At 39.0% G+C, this 21,941-nt stretch overlaps 1 protein-coding gene and 1 non-coding gene across 6 annotated transcripts in view; one reads left to right on the forward strand and one right to left on the reverse strand.

Annotated features, from left to right (window-relative positions):
* The window catches only part of APLP2 (amyloid beta precursor like protein 2), an 84,549-nt gene that overhangs the window by 57,830 nt on the left and 4,778 nt on the right, over positions 1–21,941 (reverse strand). The gene's annotated exons all lie outside the window — the stretch shown is intronic.
* On the forward strand, positions 8,407–8,509 carry LOC132009430 (U6 spliceosomal RNA). The gene has a single exon (XR_009401920.1). It is a non-coding gene; the product is annotated as a U6 spliceosomal RNA (small nuclear RNA).

Below are 21,941 nucleotides of genomic sequence, written 5' to 3' on the forward strand. Positions count from 1 at the left end.
CATCCTTTCCTTCGGCTAAAAAACCTCTTTCCTTTGATGATTTACAGATATTGCCCAGGCCAAGCGTAATTACTTGCTGTTTATAATAACATGCCATTTTAATTTTAATTCAAACACATCATAAAAGCAAATCCATAAAAGGCAGACGACAGCTTGGCAACCATCAGCAATTTCCAAACTATTGTATTGTGGATGAAAAATTGACAACCATCTTGCTAAACTGATTTCACATATTTCCAAATAGTTAAAAAGTCACACCAAATAGTAAAAAGCCTTTATTCTTTTAATGTATCACTACAAGCCACAATCTTATATATGTACCTATGTTATGTATACACAAACATATATATGTATGAATACACAAATTCAACAGTTCTTCAAAATTTACCCAATGAAAACTGAATATAGTTTGAGAGCAACAACAACCACACCACTGTATGAAACACTAGTTCTACTACAAGTGTTTATATGTCCTTAGTAGATTGGCCTCTAAATGATGTCAACCCAAACACTCTAAGGAAATTATTTCTACCAACACAGTGCCCGCACCATAACACACCCACTCCCACACAATATCTCCTCAGCATTTATGCACAGAGGTAATTTTCAGCACATATGAGAACTTGAATAGCACACATACTTTGTCTATAAAAATCTCTCATTTTTCTCCTAAACAGTCTTACAAAGTCAACAGAACTAGTTCACCTTAAACCCTTCAAGGACTAGCAGGTCAAGCAGCTATTTATGTATAGTAATATCTGGTATCTTAGTACCTCAGCCAAATTTGAGCAATCCAGGTTGGCATGTATCAGAATGACTCTCCTTTCACTCTCCTTGTCTCTTGGGAACAGCTATTAAGTAGCTCAATGAAAGAATTTTTGCAACTCATCTCTAATACTTAATGCCAAGATGTAAGCAAGTGTTCCTATTAGGTTAAACTTCCTTCTTTGGCCCTATGAAAAAAACTGGATTCAAACAAGGCTACTAGTTGTCTACAAAACATCACAGAAGCCCTGTGTTAATCTCAGTAATATTTAACAGAATAATCTACTTGGCCAACAATGAACTCAACCTATGATGGTATAAAATAATGCAACCTTATTGACCTTCTGATCACTTATCTCTGCTTTCTTCTAAACATTTGCTCCCATTAAACACTGTCCCACATACTGGATATGGCACTGATGTGATATCCAATGAAATATATCCTCACAAATTACCAAGTAAAAAGAATGCTAAAAATACTATAGGTATAATATTATCTTCTAATAAGGGGCACCTGTGTGGCTCAGTTGGTTAAGCATCTGACTTGGTTTTGGCTCAAGTCATGACCTTGGAGTTTTAAGATCGAGCCTGCATCAGGCTCCGGGTTCAGTGTGCAGTCTGCTTGTGATTCTTTCCCTCTCACTCTGCCCATTTCCCTGCTTCCTCGCTTGTTCTCGCTCTCAAATAAATAAATAAAATCTCTAATAAAAGTAAAAATAATAATGTATATGAAGCAACCATCATTACCTCAAATGGGACTTGAAGTTTATATTCCATTTCCTATAGCTTCTTGGAGACATAAATGCTGCTCTCATAATATCAGATTACCATAGGGATATTTTCATGAAATCCAGTCTGCCACTAGAGCTACAATATGCTTTCACTTCCATTATTCTGTGACAAGTTCAACTTCTTCACTCATTACATATACATAAATAAAACCACATGTAATGGCTTAACTTGGCTAGGAGCTTATCAGGTTTTGCATCTTTTAAAATCAATACTTAAAACATTTTAATCTGATTTTTATCTCTCCTGATTACTATTTACATTTTTTAAAAACAACACTAACCAATCTTCAGTATCAATGACTTTTATCAATTCACAAAATTAATCTTTCATAATGATAGCTCAGCAGGATATTTTATTAATGTAGATTCTCAGGAACCTAACCAAGCCTCATTTTTCTTAGAGTTGCTATAAGAAGAGGTGCCTGACTCGCCCAGTCAGTACAGCATGTTAACTCTTGATCTCGGTCGTGACTTTGATCCCCACACTGTGTGCAGACATTAAAGAAAAAAAAAAAGGAGCTGCTATAAGGAAAAACATTATATAGCATTATAAAGCATAAACCATCTTCAAAAGGGAGTGGGGATAGGGCAAGGTCCAACCAGACCATCAAAGAGTCTGTTATGAAAAGCAGTTTTCAGGTCACTTAAAATCTGCCATGAGCAATAAATACTTATTCCAAGAGATAATTTCATTCCAACTTTCTCTTTCTCCTCTTTTCAAAAGGGTTGAAATCTCTCTGCCTATGGACGAACAGAGAGGTGATAGTGGCAGACAAAAATGTGAGACAAAAACGGCAACCCGCATGAAACTTTCCTCAAGAAAACCATAGTCTCCTTCCCATCTGAAGGAAGCCTGGTGCTACTTGAGCACTGTTGCCAGATCTTCCAATTTCTCAAAAACTGAAAGGAATTTTAACATATAAATCCATGTTATTTGGAAGGTTTTTGTTTTGTTTTGTTTTGTTTTTTTGGTGATTTTATTTTCAAGTGCTCTTGACACCCAATGTGGGACTCAAACTCACAACCCTGAGATCGAGTCACATACTCCACTGGCTGAACCAGCCAGGCGCCCTGGAAATGGTGATGTTCAATTTGAATTTAAAATACAATGGGGCGCCTGGGTGGCTCAGTGGGTTAAGCCGCTGCCTTCGGCTCAGGTCATGATCTCAGGGTCCTGGGATCGAGTCCCGCATCGGGCTCTCTGCTCAGCAGGGAGCCTGCTTCCTCCTCTCTCTCTGCCTGCCTCTCTGCCTACTTGTGATCTCTCTCTGTCAAATAAATAAATAAAATCTTTAAAAAAAAAAAAAAAAAATACAATGAAGTCCAACATGGTGACAGCCAATTAAAACAGAAGTCCAGGCCACATGCTGTCTGCTGACCACAGGTTTTGCATCTCTATCTGGTGCTTAGATACCAGGAATCACAGCTAGTAGAGATGACAGTTAATTTCAGAAGCCTAAAAGTCATCAAACACCTAACACCCAGAAGTTATAGTACAAACTAAAATTAATCCCATGTCGATTATAAAAAATTGGATTACAGAAATTTATGTTAGAGACCTAAAGACTTAATATTAAGATGACAATACTACTCAAAGTAATCTACCAGTTCAGTGCAATCCCTATCAGACTCTCAAGTGTTTTCTGCATAAATTTTTTTTAGAAATCTTAAAATTCAGGGGCGCCTGGGTGGCTCAGTGGGTTAAAGCCTCTGCCTTCGGCTCAGGACATGATCTCAGGGTCCTGGGATCGAGCCCCGCATCGGGCTCTCTGCTCAGTAGGGAGCCTGCTTCTCTCTCTCTCTCTGCCTGCCTCTCTGCCTACTTGTGATCTCTGTCTGTCAAATAAATAAATAAAATCTTTAAAAAAAAAAAAAAAAGAAATCTTAAAATTCATATGGAACCTCACTCTCTCAAAAAAGACCAAAGTTAGAAGACTTAAACTTCCTGACTTCAAAACCTACCACAAAGCTACCTATAGTAATAAAACCAGTGTGGTACTAGCATTAAAAAAGGACATACAGAATGGAGAACTCAGAAACAAACGCCTGCACATATAATCAAATGATTTTTAACAAGGGTGCCAAGACCATTCAAAAGGGAAAGGACAAGCTTTTTGACAAATATTGATGGGAAAAACTGGACAGTCACCTGCAAAAGAATGAAGCTGGATCCTTACTTTAAACCACAAACAAGAATGAACTCAAAATGGGTCAAAGACCTAAACACAAGAGCTAAAAAGACAAAACTGAGGGTAGAGCCTGACATGGGGCTCGATCGCAGAACCCTGAAATTATAAGCTGAGTCAAAGTAAGACACTTAGCTGACTGAGCCACCCAGGCGCCCCAAAAGATAAAAATCTTATAAGAAAACATAAGGGTGGGGCACCAGTGTGGCTCAGCAGGTTAAAGCCTCTGCCTTCAGGTCAGGTCATGATCCCAGCATTAAGCTCTCTGCTCAGCAAGGAGCCGCCCCCCCCCCATCTCTCTGCCTGCCTCTCTGCCTACTTGTGATCTCTGTCTGTCAAATAAATAACCTCTTTAAAAAAAAAAACAGAAAGAAAGAAAACATAAGGGCAATCTTCACATTTTATTTGGCAATGATCCCTTAGATAATGACACCAAAAACAAAGACACACATACACAGAGAGACACACACACACAACAGCTGAACTGGACTTTATCAAAATAAAAAACTTCTGTACAAAGGACACTATCAAGAGAGTAAAGACAACCCAAAGAATGGGAGAAAATATTCACAAGTCACATATCTGATAAGGGATGAATATTTAGAACATATAAAGAACTCCTACAACTCAACAACAAAAAGCCAATTCAAAAATGCATAAGACTTGAATAAACACTTCTCCAAAGATACACAAAATGGCCAACATGAAAAGATGCTCCACATTACTAAGCTTTAGGGAAATGAAAATCACCATGAGATACCATCTCAAACCCATTAGGATAGCTATTACCCAAAAAACCAGAAACAACCAGAGTCAAGAATGTGGAGGAATTAGAACCCTTGCACGTTGATGATGAGAATGTAAAATGGAGCAACCACTATGGAAAACAGTTCAGTTTCCAAAAAGCTCCACAGAGAATTTCCATATGAGCCAGCAATTTCACTTTTCAGTACATATCCAGAAGAACTGAAACAGGAACTCAGATACAAGTATACCCATGTTCACAGCAACAGTATTCACAAGAGCCAGAATAAAAACATCCCAAATGACCATCAACAGATAATGAATAAGCAGAATGTGGTATATATACATACAATGGAATATTATTCAGCTTTAAAAAGGAATGCCATTCTGATACATTTACTTTGAAAACAGTATAATGTTTCTAAGACCATGTATAAGAATTGGCAAATTCATAAGAGAGGTTTCCAGGGGGGTTTCGGGTGGGGGAGAGACAGCAAGTTAGTGTGTAATGAGTACAGAATTTCTGTTTCAAAGCTGAAAAGTTCTGGAAATGGACAATGCTGGTGGTTGCAGGGGACTGTGAATGTACTTAATGCCACTGATCTATACACTTAAAACTGACCACTTTAACCATTTTGTTATGTATATATAACCAAAAAAAAAAATTATGGGGCACTTGGGTGGCTCAGTTGATTAAGCGTCCAGCTCTTGATTTCAGCTCCGGTCATAATCTCAGGGTTGTGAGATGGAGCCCTATGTCGGGCTCCATGCTGGGCGCGAAGCCTGCTTAATTTTCTCTCTCCCTCTACCCTTCCCCACCAACACACATGAATGCACAATCTCTCTCTTACCAAAAAAAAAGGGAGGGGGAAGGAAAAGGAAAAGAAATGTCAATAGTCCAGTTCAGAGAAATTTCTGTATCTTTAGGCTGACATATTTAATGTATCTGGAAGTAAGCCCTAGAAATAAGTTTTTTAAAAAAGATAAACTAGACTAAAATCATCTATGTTAAAAGACTGGAGAAGCAGTATCATTTTTCCAACAACATAAAAGGCTTCTTTCATTTATCATTTTGGTAACTATATGCTGCTTTCACCTATAGTGTTATCTGTCATGTCCCAGTGCCTGCATATAGCAATTTAATAAATATGGGCTAATGAAGACTACGAAGAACTTCAAATGAACCAATTCCCATGGAGAGTCTTCAAATTTAGAACAAGTTATAACAAAGGTTCTTTTAAATGTCAACTTAAGATATAGCTAAAATGGTTTAAAAAAAAAAAGGCGACATCCACTGCATATTAGAAAAAAAAACAGAAATATGAATATCCAATTATAAAGGAAAGAATTCAATAAATTATAGCTAAATTACAGAATAGGAAGATTCTTGCTTTTATATATAATTCTTGGAAAAGTGGGCAAGTTCAAAGATATGAACATTATTTGGGGGTTCTGCTACTAGAAAGGTAATGATTTATTCAAATCTCAATTACTCCCAGTCTTTCAGGACAAAAAATATCCTTGAAAACTTGATACCAGAATCTAAAAACATTCCATCATAGGGGTGCCTAGCTGGCTCAGTCATAAAAGCATGCGACTCGTGGCCTCAGGATCATGAGTTCAAGTACCAGGCTGGGCCTGGAGGCTACTTAAAATAAAAAAAATAGTAGTAATAAGGGTGCCTGCGTGGCTCAGTAGGTTTAGCATCTCCTTCTGTTCAGGTCATGATCCCAGAGTCCTGGGATCAAGCCCCGCCTCCCATCCCTGCTCTGTGAGGAGTCTGCTTCTCCCTCTCTATCCCTCCTCTGCCCTCCCCCCACCTGACCCGGTGCTTACTCACTCTCTCGCACATGCACTCTCTCAAACACATGTTTTTTTTTAAATAGGATTAATACATAAAAACACTCCCTCACTTTTCCAACATAATTGAGCCCACTGAGTGTTCACCTAACTTCAAAGACTTTCCAGAAAGCACCAAGTAAGTACCAATACATTATACCATCCGCTTTTTATCAACACAGTAAGCACTGTGCTTCTCATTTTTTTCACTCATTCTTATAAAATAAGGGCAAAATACAATCATATATTCAAGTTGTAATGCCAATACTGCAAATAACCCAACCACTGGTAAACAGTATTCTTCTGCAGTGTAAGCGTTAAGTACTATGTATTCAGGGTATGGAAGGCAACTTGTGGGGGCGGATGAAATATAAATATTTAAATATTTATTTAAAAATGCAGGGAGGGCCGCTGCAGGATCAATCCCCTCTAAGTTTCATCCACCTCCGAGCACACCATAGCCGGGCCCCTGAGCACCCTGCTGGCTACCCTGGCCCTGACTCTGGCCCTGGTATGAGCAGGAGCCTGTTTCCAATGGTGGAAGCCCCATGGGACGCTGACCACATCAAAGAGGAGGATGTACAGCAGGCACTGAACTTCACCCTCGCCAAGTTCAACAAGGTGAGCAAGGGCGTGTACCGCAGCTGCGCACTCCAGGTGGAGCTTGCCCGAAAGCAAGCTGTGGCTGGGATGAACAACTTCTTAGATGTGAAGACTGGCCAAACCAGATGTACCAAGTCCCAGCCCAACGTGGACAGCCGTCCCTTTCATGATGAGCCACACCCAATGAAGAAAATGCTCTGGGGGCGTCCAGGTAGCTTCATCGATTAAAGGTCCGCCTTCAGCTCAGGTCATGATCCCAGGATCCTGGAATGGGAGTCCCCCATCAGGGTCCCTGCTCAGTGGGGAGCCTGCTTCTCCCTCTCTCTCTGTCTCTCCTCCAAATGATTCTAATAAGTTAAATATTTAAAAAGAAAGAAAGAAAAGAGAGAGAGAGAGAGAAAGAAAGAGAGAAAGCAAGCACTCTAAGCCCTCTGCTGTTTTCAGGTATACACTGTCCCCCATAGGGCAGGACCTCCGTGATGAAGACTAGCTGCCAGAATGCACAGAGGACCCTGTGACAGGCTGGTCTGCTCGGCACCCTTCTCCTACTCCACTCCCCCCTTGTAGAGTTCCTAAGCCTTGGAAGGGTGGCCCTGCGCAGGCGATGTCCCCTTCAGTGTATTGGCCCCAGGACACGAGCAGAGAGGGTTCTGGGGCATTTACTGAACACTAAGTGACTATAACTCCTTTCCTTTAATTGTCTTCCAAATGCACCAATATGTAGTATGCATGTTCTGCTCTATCTTACATCATGTTACTTTTTAGTAACATCAGCTAAAAATAATAATAAAATTTTTTAAAATGCAGGAGTTCAAAAGCCCCAAACCATGAAGGGTGATTCAACTAAAAGTGATGTAAAATACTTAACGCCCTGGAAAGTTACTCAATACGTGAAATGGGGGGAACAGGTTATAAACATATAAAGAGGAATCTACTTTAAAAATTAAGATGTTTAAAAAACAAAAGTGGGAAAAATAAGTTATTCATCTAATTGGTAAATTCTTTAATAGGTTAATTTCTTTATTTTTATTTGTTTTGCCTTACCTGTCTTTTCTAAATTTTTCACAATGACTGTGTATTTTTTCTTTAACACACAGACACACACTAAGGGTCACTTTTAATAATCATTTGTAAAGAGTCAATTGAGAACCTCAGTCGTTTTTTTTTTAAATAGTTTTATTTTTTTGGAATCTCTACACCGAACATGGGTCTTTAACTCATGACCGCAAGATCAAGAGTCACATGTTCTTCCAACTGAGCCAACCAGGTGCCCCCAGAATCTCAAACATTTTTCAAGATTTTAAGAATTGACAAATAGGTTTCTGAGACAGATCATACATTCGAGACCTAACAATAGGACAATTACTGATAATGGTTTGATGGTGGAGAAACTACGGGCCTGAGGACAGTTTCCCTTGACTTTCTGATTACTAAGAATCATCTCGTATAATGTTTTACCTAAATTTTGGCTGTCAGGAGCTTGCTTCAGCAACACATGCACTAAAGTTGGAACAATATAGAGAGGATTAGCAGGGCCTCTGCACCAGGATGACACAAATTTGTGAACCGTTCCATATTTTCACTGAAACTAATATTATACTGTGTGATAATGGGAATAACAATAAAGCCTTACAAAAATAAACAAATTTTAAAAAATGAATGTTGACTATCAGATAACCTTCTCTGGAGACATCTGAGCTTTCCCAACCTGGGCTTTCCTTTCCCCGGGGATCTGATCCAAGCCATCTGTCCCACCAGCCAGCACAAACTTGAGAACAAGTTCATCACTTCCTGAATCATGACCTTGGTCAAGTAACTTTACCTGAACACATCCCAGTTCCTAAATCTGTAAGACAAGGATAACCACAGTTCCCATTCTCAGGATCATTTCAAGGTTTCAATGAATATATGTAAAGCACTATTCAGAGGGACGCCTGGGTGGCTCAGTTGGTTAAGTGTCTGCCTTTGGCTAAGGTCATGATCTCAGGGTCCAGGGACCCAGCCCCACATTCGGCTCCTTGCCCAATGGGAAGCCTGCTTCTCCCTATTCCACTCCCCCTGCTTGTGTCCCTCTCTCACTGTTTCTCTGTCAAAAAAAAAAAAAAAAAATTTTTAAGACACTATACATAATAATTGCACCATAAACAGATCATTATTATTACTCCAACAATCACTAGAATCTACTACTCTATTCCTGATTGTCTGTCTTCCCTAACTATGTAAATTCACTTAAGTTCTCTCTGTAAATTCCCAGGAAATATCTAATTTCAAGGGAATTAACTTCCAGTTATGCTCAACTAGGTAATTCAGACCAACCACCCTAATGAGGACAACCAGAAGAGCAATACAAAATATGAAAATCACCTGCTCAAAGGCAGCAGAGATCTAAAATGACAGTAAAGAATTAACGAGAATAAAGGCTCAGGCAGACAGGCACAGCTTGCAGAGTTTTCTTTCTCTGAGGAAACAGAAAGATTCTGAGGAGAGTATCTAAGTAGTGCTTTTGATGCACAGAAGGACTAAAGGGAAAGGGACTGGAGTCCAGGGCTGGAGGAACAGGGGAAGGGAAGTATACCTGGAGAACCTAAAATTAGAAGTTGATACTACAAAGCAGACTAAACCAAGAATGGTGACAGGCCTTCCCAGAGATTGCAGCTCAGCTTCTAACAATCTAAATCCATGAAATGAAAAGGAGATCCTGGACTGCTACTATCCCCAAGCTTCAGGAAGAAGCGAATGGAATGCTCCTTACAGTATAACATTAGCTTAGGCCTCAAATTAGCCTATAGGGCATGTGTGTAAATAAAGTGTCTGGCACATAATCAAAACTACTTTGACAAAAAAGGAGACATGAATGAAAAACAAAATAAATAGATCTTAGTTTAAAAAAAAAAAACAGGGACCCCAAGATACTGAAATTATCAGACACAGACCTATATATTTCCCATGGTCAAAGACACAGAAGACAAAAACTGAGAATTTCAGCTATGATCTAGAAACACTTAGAAAAATTTTTAATTATGCAGTACTGGATGATTCAGTTGGTTACACACCTGCCTTCAGCTCAGCTCATGATCTCAGGGTCCTAGGACTGAGTCCCCCAATAGGCTTCGTGCTCAGCGGGGTTTTCTCCCTCTGCCTGCCACTCTCCCTGCTTGTGTTCTCACTCTCTCTCTGGCAAATAAAATTTTTTAAAAGTTTTTTAAATTATAAAATTGAAACTACAGTAACTGAAATTAAGAACTTGATTGGTGGGCTTCAAGGCAGATCAGATACAGCTGAAAAAATTATTAGTAAGCAGAAAAATGAGCCAGAAGAAAATCTATCAAATGAGACCTGGAGAGACACAGTGGACACAGTGACATCTAAGGTATTGTTTTTGGAGTCCCACAGGGAAAGAGAGAATCAGACAGAAACAATATTTAAATGCTTAAAAAGAAAATGGCTGGGAATTTTCTAAAACTGATGAAAGGCATCAAACCACAGACTCAAGAAGCTTTTTTTAAATTATTTTTTAAAATTTATTTATTTTATTTATTTATTTATTTAGAGAGACAGAGAACACTCAAGTGGGGAGTCTCAATGTCCTCTCAATAAGGGAGAGAACAATAGAGAATATTAAGTAGGGTCCATACCCAGAACAGAGCCTGATGCAGGTTTCAATCTCACAACCCGGAGACCATGACCTGGGCTAAAATCAAGAGTGAGGTATTTGAACTACCCAGGAGCCCCAAGGAGAACACATTTTTTTTTTTAAAAAAAACTCCTTCTAAGTATAGAATAGAAAAATTGCTGAAAATCAGATTCAAAGAGAAAAGCTTAAAAGTAGAGACTTAAGAATACGTTACTTTCAAAGGAGGGTAATTATACTGACAACAAATTCCAGTTACTGATAACATTCAATATCGGGATATTGGTAACAAAGTATCAGGAATGGAGTAAGTACTTAAAGATGATGAAATAAATTCTATTTCCAATGAACCTATCTTGCAAGAAAGATAGTGAAAAAGGTATTTGGTAAAAGAATATGACAACAGCCAACCTACCCTTAAAAAAATTCTAACACGGGGCGCCTGGGTGGCTCAGTGGGTTAAAGCCTCTGCCTTCGGCTCAGGTCATGATCTCAGGGTCCTGGGATTGAGGCCTCTACTCGGCAGGAAGCCTGCTTCCTCCTCTCTCTCTGCCTGCCTCTCTGCCTACTTGTGATCTCTGTCTGTCAAATAAATAAATAAAAATCTTTTTAAAAAAATTCTAACATGTTTTGGAAGATAAAAAATTACCCAAGAAAGGTCAGAGATGCAAGAGGTATAAAAAAATCATGAAAACAATAAATATGGAAAACTAGAGGCTCTCAATCTTACCACAAAATTGAATTACCTAAGGAGTTTTTAGAAAATACTAATGCTTGACCCCCTCTATTCAGAGGTCCAGATGTCATTGGTCTGAACTACAGCCAGCCATCTGTGTTCTGCAGAAGTTACCTAAACAATACCAGTGCACCTCCAGAGTCAATAGCCACTGACCTAAATTCATTTGACAATATGGAACATGGTTTGTGTAACATCTTCTGGGGTTTAAAATGAAATTAACATATATAACAACAATGGCAAAAGAAAAGATGAGATGGGGTTAAATGGAGTTAAAAGTGTTCTGAAGTCTTCTATTGTCCAGGAAGAGGATAAAAATACCAATTAACGTAAGGCACCAAAAAGTGAAAGATACTGAAATTTCTAAAGTAACCCCTAAAGCAGTAATAAAAGACTATATAAATATGTTCCAAAGTAATAAGAGAAGTAAAATAGTAACAATTCCAAAGGAATTAACTAAGGGGGGAAAAAAAAACAACTGGCAAAACAAACAAAAAGCACTAAATAAGAAGGTAGATGAGAACTCAAGCATATCAACAGCCACATTAAATGTAAATGTACTAAATACTCCAGGAAAACACAGGTACTAGGTTAATAAAAGAAAAAAACATAGCACATATAAAACATAGAAATATTAAACAAAATATTAGTAAAGGCAAAAAAATTACTGGATTAAAAAGGGAAACTATAACTGTGAGATTCAATTCTTCAGGAAAAGATAATAATAATAAATCTGTATGCACCTACGAACAGCCTCAAAACAAAGCAAAAAACTGTCAAAACTACAAGGAGAGGGTGCCTGGGTGGCTCAGTCAGTTAAGTGTCCGCCTTCAGCTCAGGTCATGATTGCAGGGTCCTGGGATCAAGCCTGACCATGACCCAAGCACTTAACTGAGCCACCCAGGTGCCCCTGTTTGTTAATTTCTAAATATAGGGAATTTTTCTGATTGCCTATTCAGCAGGGAGTCTGCTTCTCCTTCTCCCCACTTTGGCTCCCCTGCTTGTGCTTGCTCTCTTCTCTGTCAAATAAATAAAGTCTTTAAAAAAAAATAAAAATGCCAGTTGGGAGATTTTTAACACACTTTTCTCAATAACTGGGAAAAAATGATCATAAAAATCTTTTAAGGATAAAAATCTGAACAACACAAAAACAACAGGATCAGCACATACAGAAAACATCAGAAGTAAAAACTGAAGAATATACATTCTCTTCATTCACATAATCAGTATTTTACCATAGACCAGTAATAGAACACGTCTCAACAAATTTCAAAGGACTGAAACCATATACACTATTTTTCTCACCACAATGCAGTTAAACTGGAAATAACAAAAAGACAACCAGAAAAAATCCCTATATTTAGAAATTAACAAACGGGGACACTTGGGTGGCTCAGTTAAGCACTCGGGTCATGATCCCAGGGTGCTGGGGTGGAGTCCCACATGGGGCTCCCTGCTCAGCTGGGAGCCTGCTTTTCCCTCTACCCCTTCCCCTGCTTGTGATCTCTCTCTCTCTCTCTCTCTCTCTCAAGCTGAAATAAAGTCTAAAAAAAAATAAATTAACAAATGTACTATTTTTTTTTTTTAAGTAGGCTCCATACCCACTGAGGAACCCACCAAGGAGCCCAATACAGGGCTGGAACTCTGAACCCTGAGATCAAGACCTGAGCTGAGGCCAAGAGTCAGACACTTAACCAACTGAGCGACCCAGGTGCCCCAGCAAACGTACTTCTAAATAGCCCAGGGAGAAAAAAAAACAGAATTAGAGTGGAAAACCAATTTTTCTAGTGAATGATAATGAAAACATAACATATCAAAACTTACATGCTGGGGCACCAGGTGGCTCAGTCATTGTTAAGTGTCTGACTTAAGCTCAGGTCATGATCACAGGGTCCTGGAATCAAGCCCTGAGTTGTGCCCCCTGCTCAGTGGGGAGCCTGCTTCTTCCTTTCCCTCCCCCCTCCCCCTGCTCACTCTCTTTCAAATAAATAAATCTTTTATTTTTTTTTAAGATTTTATTTATTTATTTGACAGACAGAGACCACAAGTAGGCAGAGAGAGAGGAGGAAGCAGGCTCCCTGCCAAGCAGAGAGCCTGATATGGGTCTTGATACCAGGACCCTGAGATCAGGACCTGAGCTAAAGGCAAAGGCTTTAACCCACTGAGCCAACCAGGCACCCCCAAATAAAATATTTTAAAAAACAAAAACAGAGGTGCCTCGGGTTTGGGTGGCTTAGTCCTTAAATGTCTGCATTCGCCTCAGGTCATGATCTTAGGGCCCTGGGATCAAGCCCTGCACTGGGATCCCTGCTCGTGGGGAGTCTGCTTCTCCCTCCCCCACTCCCCCTGCTTGGGTTCCCTCTCTCGTTGTTTCTCTGTCAAATACATAAATAAAATCTTAAAAATTAAAAATAAAATAAAATTAATTAAATAGAAAGCTAAAAAAAAAATCCCTTGTGCACTGCAGCTAAAGCCTGTTTGGAGGAAAATTTATAGCTTTAAATTAATATAAAAGCAGAAAGGCCAAAAAAAATTTTAAGTGGTCAGAAAAAGAATAAATTAAACTGTTAGAATAAATTAAACCTCTGGAAAGTAGAAAGAAGAAAATTATAACGAGCAGAAATAAAATGGAGGCTGGCTCAGTCTGCAGGGCACACAGACTCTTGAGCTCAGGACTGCTGAGTCTGAGCCCCATTAGAGAGAACTTAAACATAAAATCTTTAAAAGAAAAAAAAAAAAAGAAAGAAAATGTAAAATAAACAGACAACAGAGAGGATCAACAAAACCCAAAGGTGATAAAAAGACTTAACACCTGGTTAGACCCACTACAACAAAACAAAAATACACAAAAATAACCAAGTTAGTAATGAAAAAAGGTAACATCACTGCAGATTCTACTCATATTACAAAGACCATTAAGAGTATATTATAAACAACTTTTTTTTTTTTTTAAGATTTTATTTATTTATTTGACAGACAGAGATCACAAGTAGGCAGAGAGGCAGGCAGAGAGAGAGGAGGAAGCAGGCTCCCTGCTGAGCAGAGAGCCCGACGTGGGACTCGATCCCAGGACCCTGAGATCATGACCTGAGCCGAAGGCAGCGGCTTAATCCACTGAGCCACCCAGGCGCCCCTATTATAAACAACTTTGATCAAACTATATCAATTAAAGAAATCCAATGAAATAGATTACTAGGGAAACTTAACCAAACTCACACAAGATAGGACTAATCCTACAATCAGTAAATAAATTGAATGCATAATTAGAAATCTTACCACAAAGCAAAGTCCAGATGGCTTTACTGGCAAACTGTTTTCCAAACATTAAAAGAAAAATAATGCTGGGCGCCTGGGTGGCTCAGTGGTTTAAGCCGCTGCCTTCGGCTCAGGTCACGATCTCAGGGTCCTGGGATCAAGTCCCATATCGGGCTCTCTGCTCAGCAGGGAGCCTGCTTCCCTCTCTCTCTCTCTGCCTGCCTCTCTCTCCATCTACTTGTGATCTCTCTCTGTCAAATAAATAAATAAAATCTTTAAAAGAAAAATAATGCCGTAAGTAAAATATTTCAGAGAACAGAAAAAGAGGCAGTATCTCCTCTCTCCAAGTGCTTTTGAGGCCCTAAAACTTTGAAACCAAAACCTGACAAATATTTTTTTTAAAAAGAGAGAGAGAAGAATTACAAGTCAAACCGACTTTTTAAAAATGATTTTTAATAATTTTTTAAGATTTCATTTATTTTGGACAGCAAGAAAGAGAGTGCAAGCAGGAGGAGGAAAAAATCTCAAGCAGACTACACTGAGCACGGAGCCCAACGCTGGGCTTCATCCCACAACCTTGAGATCATGTATGAACTGAGCCAAAATCTAGAGTCCGTCCAATCAACTGAGCCACCTAGGCACCCCAAAACTACTTTTGAGCACAGAGGCAAAAAACCTGAACAAAATTTAAGCAAACCAAATCCAGAAAGTAAGTAAGTTTGGATCATTTCAGGAATGCAAAAGTTGCTTACATATTTAAAAAATCAATTAATATTTCATACTATCAAAAAGAAAAATCATATGATCACCTAAATAGTTGGGGAAACAGTGAAGAACATTCAACAATCAGTCACGAAAAGAATCTTTAGCAGACAGAAGAGCTCTTCCTTATTCTAATAAAGGACAGGGTATCTACAAAGAAACCTACAATTATCATATAAACAGTGAAATGTAGTTTCCCCTTGAAATCAGGAGTTAAAGAGAGATACCAGCTATTACCACGTCTCTCAGACATTTTCCTAGAGTCTTAGCCAGTGCAGTAAAGAAAGAAAAAGAAATAAAAGCTGTGAGAATTGGAAGGCAAAAAACAAAACTATCATAATCTGTAGAATATATTCAGAAATTTTCAAAATTACTGATAAATTATAATTAGTGCACAAGTTTAGCATGTCTTCTGGATGCACAATTTGGAACTATCAACTGTGTTTTCACAAGCACAAAAGAACAATAAATTTACAACAGCATTAAAAATAATCAAATACCTATGAATAAACTTAAGACAAGATAGTACAAGATCTCTAGGCAGAAAGCCATACAAATGACCGAGGGCAATGAAGGAAGACCTAAATAAAGGCATGCACCCTGTCTCTAGATTAGAAGACTATTTAAAGTAGGCTTCACACCCAGCACCAAATCCAACTCAGATCCCAAGCTCATACCCCTGAGATCAGAGTTGGACACTCCGTTATATGATTCCAGGCGTCCCTGGAATAATCAATATTTTAAAAATAAATAAATAAATCAATTTTTTCCCCAATTAACTACAGAATAAATGCAATCCCAATCTAAATTCCTACAAGTAGCTGTTTTCAGTGAAATGCAGCAAATGTATTTGGGAAGAAAATAATTACAAAAAGTCAAACCCTATTAAAGACCACCAAAGTAGAAGGGCATATTCTACTAATAGATATAAAACCTTATTATAAAGTACAGTTATTAAGAGAGTGTAGACTTGGGGCACCCGGGTGGCTCAGTGGGTTAGGCCTCTGCCTTCAGCTCAGATCATGGTCTCAGGATCCTGGAATGGTGCCCCATGTCAGGCTCTCTGCTCAGCGGGGAGCCCGCTTCCCCCACCCCCTGCCTACTTGTGATGTCTCTGTCAAATAAATAAATAAAATCTTAAAAACAAAAGGGGGGGGTATAGACTTAGTGTAAGGATACACACCAACATCAATGATTAAGAGAGCCGAGAAACAGATTTACCCATACAGAGATATTAATTAACAACAAAGGTGCCATGGGAGAACAGAAGGGAAAGGATGACCTTGACAATAAATGGTGCAAGCTGGATAGCCATATGGTATGGGCCACATACCCATATGGAAAAGATAAAAATAAAAAGACCATGCTTCTTATTACACAAAAATCAGTTCCAGGTAAACTGTAGCTCTGAATGTGCCAGGCAAAATAGTAAGTTCCTAACGGATAATCAAGGAAAGTAATTTTATGTCCTCAGGGTAAGAAAAGACTTCTGAAAGAGCACACAAAAAGCATCCATCATCATCATCATCATGAAAGAGGTAAGTTAGACCCTAAAATTAAAAACTTCTTCCAGAGATATCATTAAGAGAGTAAAAAGGCAAGCGAGAGAGAACAATAGTATCCCAATAACCTCAACCTGGAAACCCAAACGTCCGTCAGCAAAACAAATCAGTTTCTTCCAACACAGTAATATACTACACAGCCACACTCAACAATACCAATGACTCTCAAAAACACATTTAGTGAAAGAAAGGTGCCTAACTGACTCAGATGGAAGAGCAAGCAGCTCTTGATCTCAGGGTCACGAGTTTGAGCCCCACACGGGGTGTAGGGATTACAAAACAAAACAAAACAGAACGCCATGATTACTGAGAGAGCCCAGATACTTAAGAATACATACTGAAGGATTCCATTTATATAAATTTAGAAAACAGGATAAACTACAGCGGTTAAGGACAAATGGTTGGATGGTAAAACTATAAAGAATAAATAATTACCATGAAGGTCAATTTAATAATTGTTAGAGGGGATGGTTAGGGTAGGAATGTTCTATTTTTTTTTTTTTTTTAACCCTGGCAATAGTTACATAGGTACGTACTTTATGAAAACACACTAAGCTATAAATTTCTAAAAGCTCAAAAATACTCAAGGGCTTTTGATGTATGGAGGGTTGCAATGGTGCCATGCCTGCTTGGCACCTTCATGAATATCTGGCTATCTCTACTTCCACTTCAAGTATCTTAGCTTTTAAATCATAATATGTTCAAACAATTAACGCTCTGCATCGATAAATATTTATTACCACTCTAAGAGCCTGAACAAACTTCTTCGGAATCCAGAAATTAGAAAGAGGTCTCTCTCAGCATGAAAACATGAATGGGAATGCTAAATTCCCAACTCAAGGTAAGAGTTATTTCTGGAAAGGAAGGTTAGTGGGACTGGAAAACATTCAAAGGAGGCCTTTCTACTGTAATGTTTTATTTCTATATCTATGCTTTAGTACTCAAAAATAAAAAATAAAAAGGATAAAGCAAATATGGGAAGGGTTAAAACTTAAGAGAACTGGGTGGTATATAAAGGAGTATCTGTATTTTTACTACACTATGTTGGAAATATTCGTAATTTTTTTTAAAGATTTTATTTATTTATTTGACAGAGAAAGATCACAAGTTGGCAAAGAGGCAGGGAGAGAGAGAGGAGGAAGCAGGCTCTCCTCCGAGCAGAGAGCCAGATGGGGGCTCGATCCCAGGACCCTGGGATCATGACCTGAGCCGATGGCAGAGGCTTTAACCCACTGAGCCACCCAGGCGCCCTGGAAATATCCATAATTAAAGGAAGTAAAATAAAAGAACATCCTATACTCTTATTCACCTCATTTCTCCACGGAGAAACTCTGCTCCAGTCTCCTACTTAGCCTTCAGAAACAAACAATCGAATAGTCTAACACATTCTGACATATTGTTAGTGCCACCACCACTAAATCCCACCTTTTCTTCTTCTCCAGGCTAGGTATCTCCCTTACAGTTCGTTCATGTTTCATGTCAAACTCTTCATATTCTTCACCATTCCAGCCATTCTGTTCTAGACAGCAATATCGCTCAAAATGAAGGGCCAAGATCCTAATCAATGGCCTGTGTGAGGCTCCTTCGATTTCTCAATTTTGCCAGCAAACATTTAACTTGCAGATAATTAGGTAAGAATGAATTAGTTCTTTTTCCTTCCAGCCAGCCCACCTATTCTTTTTTTTTTTTTTTAAAGATTTTATTTATTTATTTGACAGAGAGAAATCACAAGTAGATGGAGAGGCAGGCAGAGAGAGAGAGAGGGAAGCAGGCTCCCCGCTGAGCAGAGAGCCTGATGCGGAACTCGATCTCAGGACCCCGAGATCATGACCTGAGCCGAAGGCAGCGGCTTAACCCACTGAGCCACCCACGCGCCCCCAGCCCACCTATTCTATAATCTCCCAAATAGAGAATGCCCTTGCCTGTGCTACCTACCCAACTACCAAAGCACTTTTTTCCAACAGAACGCAACCCACAGCACCATTTCCCTGCAGACATCTGGATTGGCTAGAAGCAGCTGATACAATTCTGTCCAGTGAGATTTGAGGGGTATTGTGCTGGTGGGCTTTGAGAAAGATTTATTCAATCTTAAGGCTCCGGAGATACACAAGAAGAAACAGTCTCTTTTCTTCCCTGGACATCATATAGGAGTGTGCCTTCTGGAATTCCATCCAATCTGCAACCGCAAGAGGTGTTCAGCTGAGAAAGGAGCAGGGGAAAGGCTGCACCGAGCTGCTCAACTAACCAGCCTCCCAGGTGCCCCACTATAAATGCCGACTAACTTTTTTCTGGACCACAATCTTATCCCAGTCATGGTGATTAGTGTTAACCTCATCCTATGGTTTGTCTATCAACCAGGCTAGTGATTATAAATCTGGTGAAGGCAGGCTTTTCTCTTCCAAATAATCCCCATACCCTGATTCTCATTAGACTCCCCCACCCACCCCACCCCCGCCATCCACAACACACACACAGGGGCCTTTCAAATTTCCTTTCCTTAAATTTTGCAAAATACAAAGATGAAACAAACTTACTATTTTGAGAGAGAGAGAGAACTAGCACATTATATGAAAAAGCATTAAACTTTTTAAAAATCCGAAAGGCAAACTCCCCTGCAATTACATCCTCCAAAGATAACCACTGTTAATAGACTGGTATATACTGATTCGTGATTCATTGTAACTTCTATGAAACTAATTTATTTTAAAGCAAATACTTAGATCAGATTTTTTGGTAGTGGGGAAGATTAAAAAAGGAAATCTGCAACCACAAGAGAAACATTATGAAACACCCTGACACAGAGGAAAGAAAGAGCAACCAACTAAGAGGACAGATGGATTCATACCCTGGCCTGCTGCAGGGCCTTTTTTAGGCGAGGATAATAATACCTACCTCAGTAGGCTGTTTGTATAGACTTTGAAGATAATGTGCCCAAATAAGCTCTGTTAGGGTTTTTTGCTTGCTGTAGTTTTGTTTTTCTGTACCTGCACACAAGCATCACCTGGGGAGCATTTTAAACTGAGAATCCCAGATGTATTCAATGATATCCTCTGAGGGTTGGGTCTAGAAATCACAGGCAAGTGCATTTGGTAGAGTAAAAAGCACTATGCATATTTGTTTTTACTACTGTAGCATTTAGCATCTAAAACAACCTCACAACAGTGATTCAACAAACACTAGTAGGATAAATAACAAATTAAAAGTCTTATTTAAAAAAAAGATTATAGGGGCTCCTGGGTGGTTCAGTGGGTTAAAGCCTCTGCCTTTGGCTCAGGTCATGATCCCAGGGTCCTGGGATCAAGCCCCACACTGTGTTCCCTGCTCCAAAGAGAGTCTGCTTCTCCCTCTGCCTGCCACTCTGCCTGGCAAATAAATAAATAAAATTTTTTAAAAAAATAAAAATTTAAAAAATGTTTAGAAATTTCATGATGGCCTATGTAAGAAAAATTTCCTTAGCAAAAATAATTAGTTGGGGGCGCCTGGGTGGCTCAGTGGGTTAAGCCTCTGCCTTGGGCTCAAGTCATGGTCTCAGGGTCCTGGGATCAAGCCCCGTCTATCGGGCTCTCTGCTCAGCGAGGAGCCTGGTTCACCCTCTCTCTCTGCCTACTTGAGATTTCTCTCTCTCTGTATCAAATAAATATATCTTAAAAAAATAATAATTAGTTGTAGGTGGGACTACAACTAGTAGTTGTAGGGACTGGAACCTATTTCTATCTGAATGGGGCTATATGGTTCACTTTCCATCTACAGCCACAGATCAAGGTACATGATACCAAATTTAATTAAGCATCAAGGTAATCTTTATCTCACTAAAAAACTCTTGAAAATTGGATCACAGACAATTTCAAATTCTCTCTCAAATGACAACCTCCCATAGAAGTTACAATTACTGTACAAAGTTTTATCTTTACATTTTGTCACACAGAAAACTTGATTTTCTTTCAGTAGTTCATTTTAGGACAATTCAAAATAGTAACTGTTAGGTAGCACCTCCAATATCCAATATACGTCAGTTTCATAAAAAATAGGTACTTGATACATCTGCTAAGATATATACCACCAAAATGCTTACAGTGAGATTGCCCTGGAAAATAGGTTTTGAGATTATTTTCATTTTTATCTGTATCTTTTAATTTTTATAATGCATGTGTACCATATATATATATATGTGTGTGTGTGTATATATATATATATATTTATTTTTTTATTTTTTCTGTTATTTTAAAAAGAAAATTCAGAATGGGGTGCCTGGCTGGCTCAGTCAGAACAGCATGCAACTCTTGATCACAGGGTTGTCAATTTGAGCACCACAGTGGGGGTAGACATTACTTAAAAATAAAACCTTTAAGAAAAAAAAGTGCAGAAGCCCAAGAATTCAGTAATATTGAATAACATAATTAAAGAATCTTGAAAAGTCTAAGTTTTGATTTTCCCAAAGTCAAAACAATATAAGTTAAAAATCTGATTTTTAGGGGTGCCTGGGTGGCTCAATGGGTTAAGCCACCAAATTTTGGGTCTTAATTTTGGCTCAGGTCATGATCTGCAGGTGGTGAGAGTGAACCCCACAACGGGCTCCCAGCTCAGCAGGCTATCTGTTTCTCCCTCTCCCCTCCATGCCATACCCCTCTAAAATAATAAATAAAGCCTGTTTTTTATATTTGGAAAACATTAATAACCCTTCATATTTTACTGCCAAGACTTCTAAAGCTTTTCAGCTTTATGTTATGGGGGCGCCTGGGTGGCTCAGTGGGTTAAAGCCTCTGCCTTCGGCTCAGGTCATGATCCCAGAGTCCTGGGATCGAGCCCCACATCGGGCTCTAGCCCCACATCGGGCTCTAGCCCCACATCGGGCTCTCTGCTCAGCAGGGAGCCTGCTTCCTCCTCTCTCTCTGCCTGCCTCTCTACCTACTTGTGATCTCTGTCTGTCAAATAAATAAATAAATAAATAATCTTTTAAAAAATAAAATAAAATAAAATAAAATAACTATGTTATGGGCGCCTGGGTTGCTCAGTGGGTTAAGCCGCTGCCTTCGGCTCAGGTTATGATCTCAGGGTCCTGGAATCGAG

The sequence above is a fragment of the Mustela nigripes genome, chromosome 1, assembly GCF_022355385.1.
Source record: "Mustela nigripes isolate SB6536 chromosome 1, MUSNIG.SB6536, whole genome shotgun sequence".
Taxonomy (NCBI): Eukaryota; Metazoa; Chordata; class Mammalia; order Carnivora; family Mustelidae; genus Mustela; species Mustela nigripes.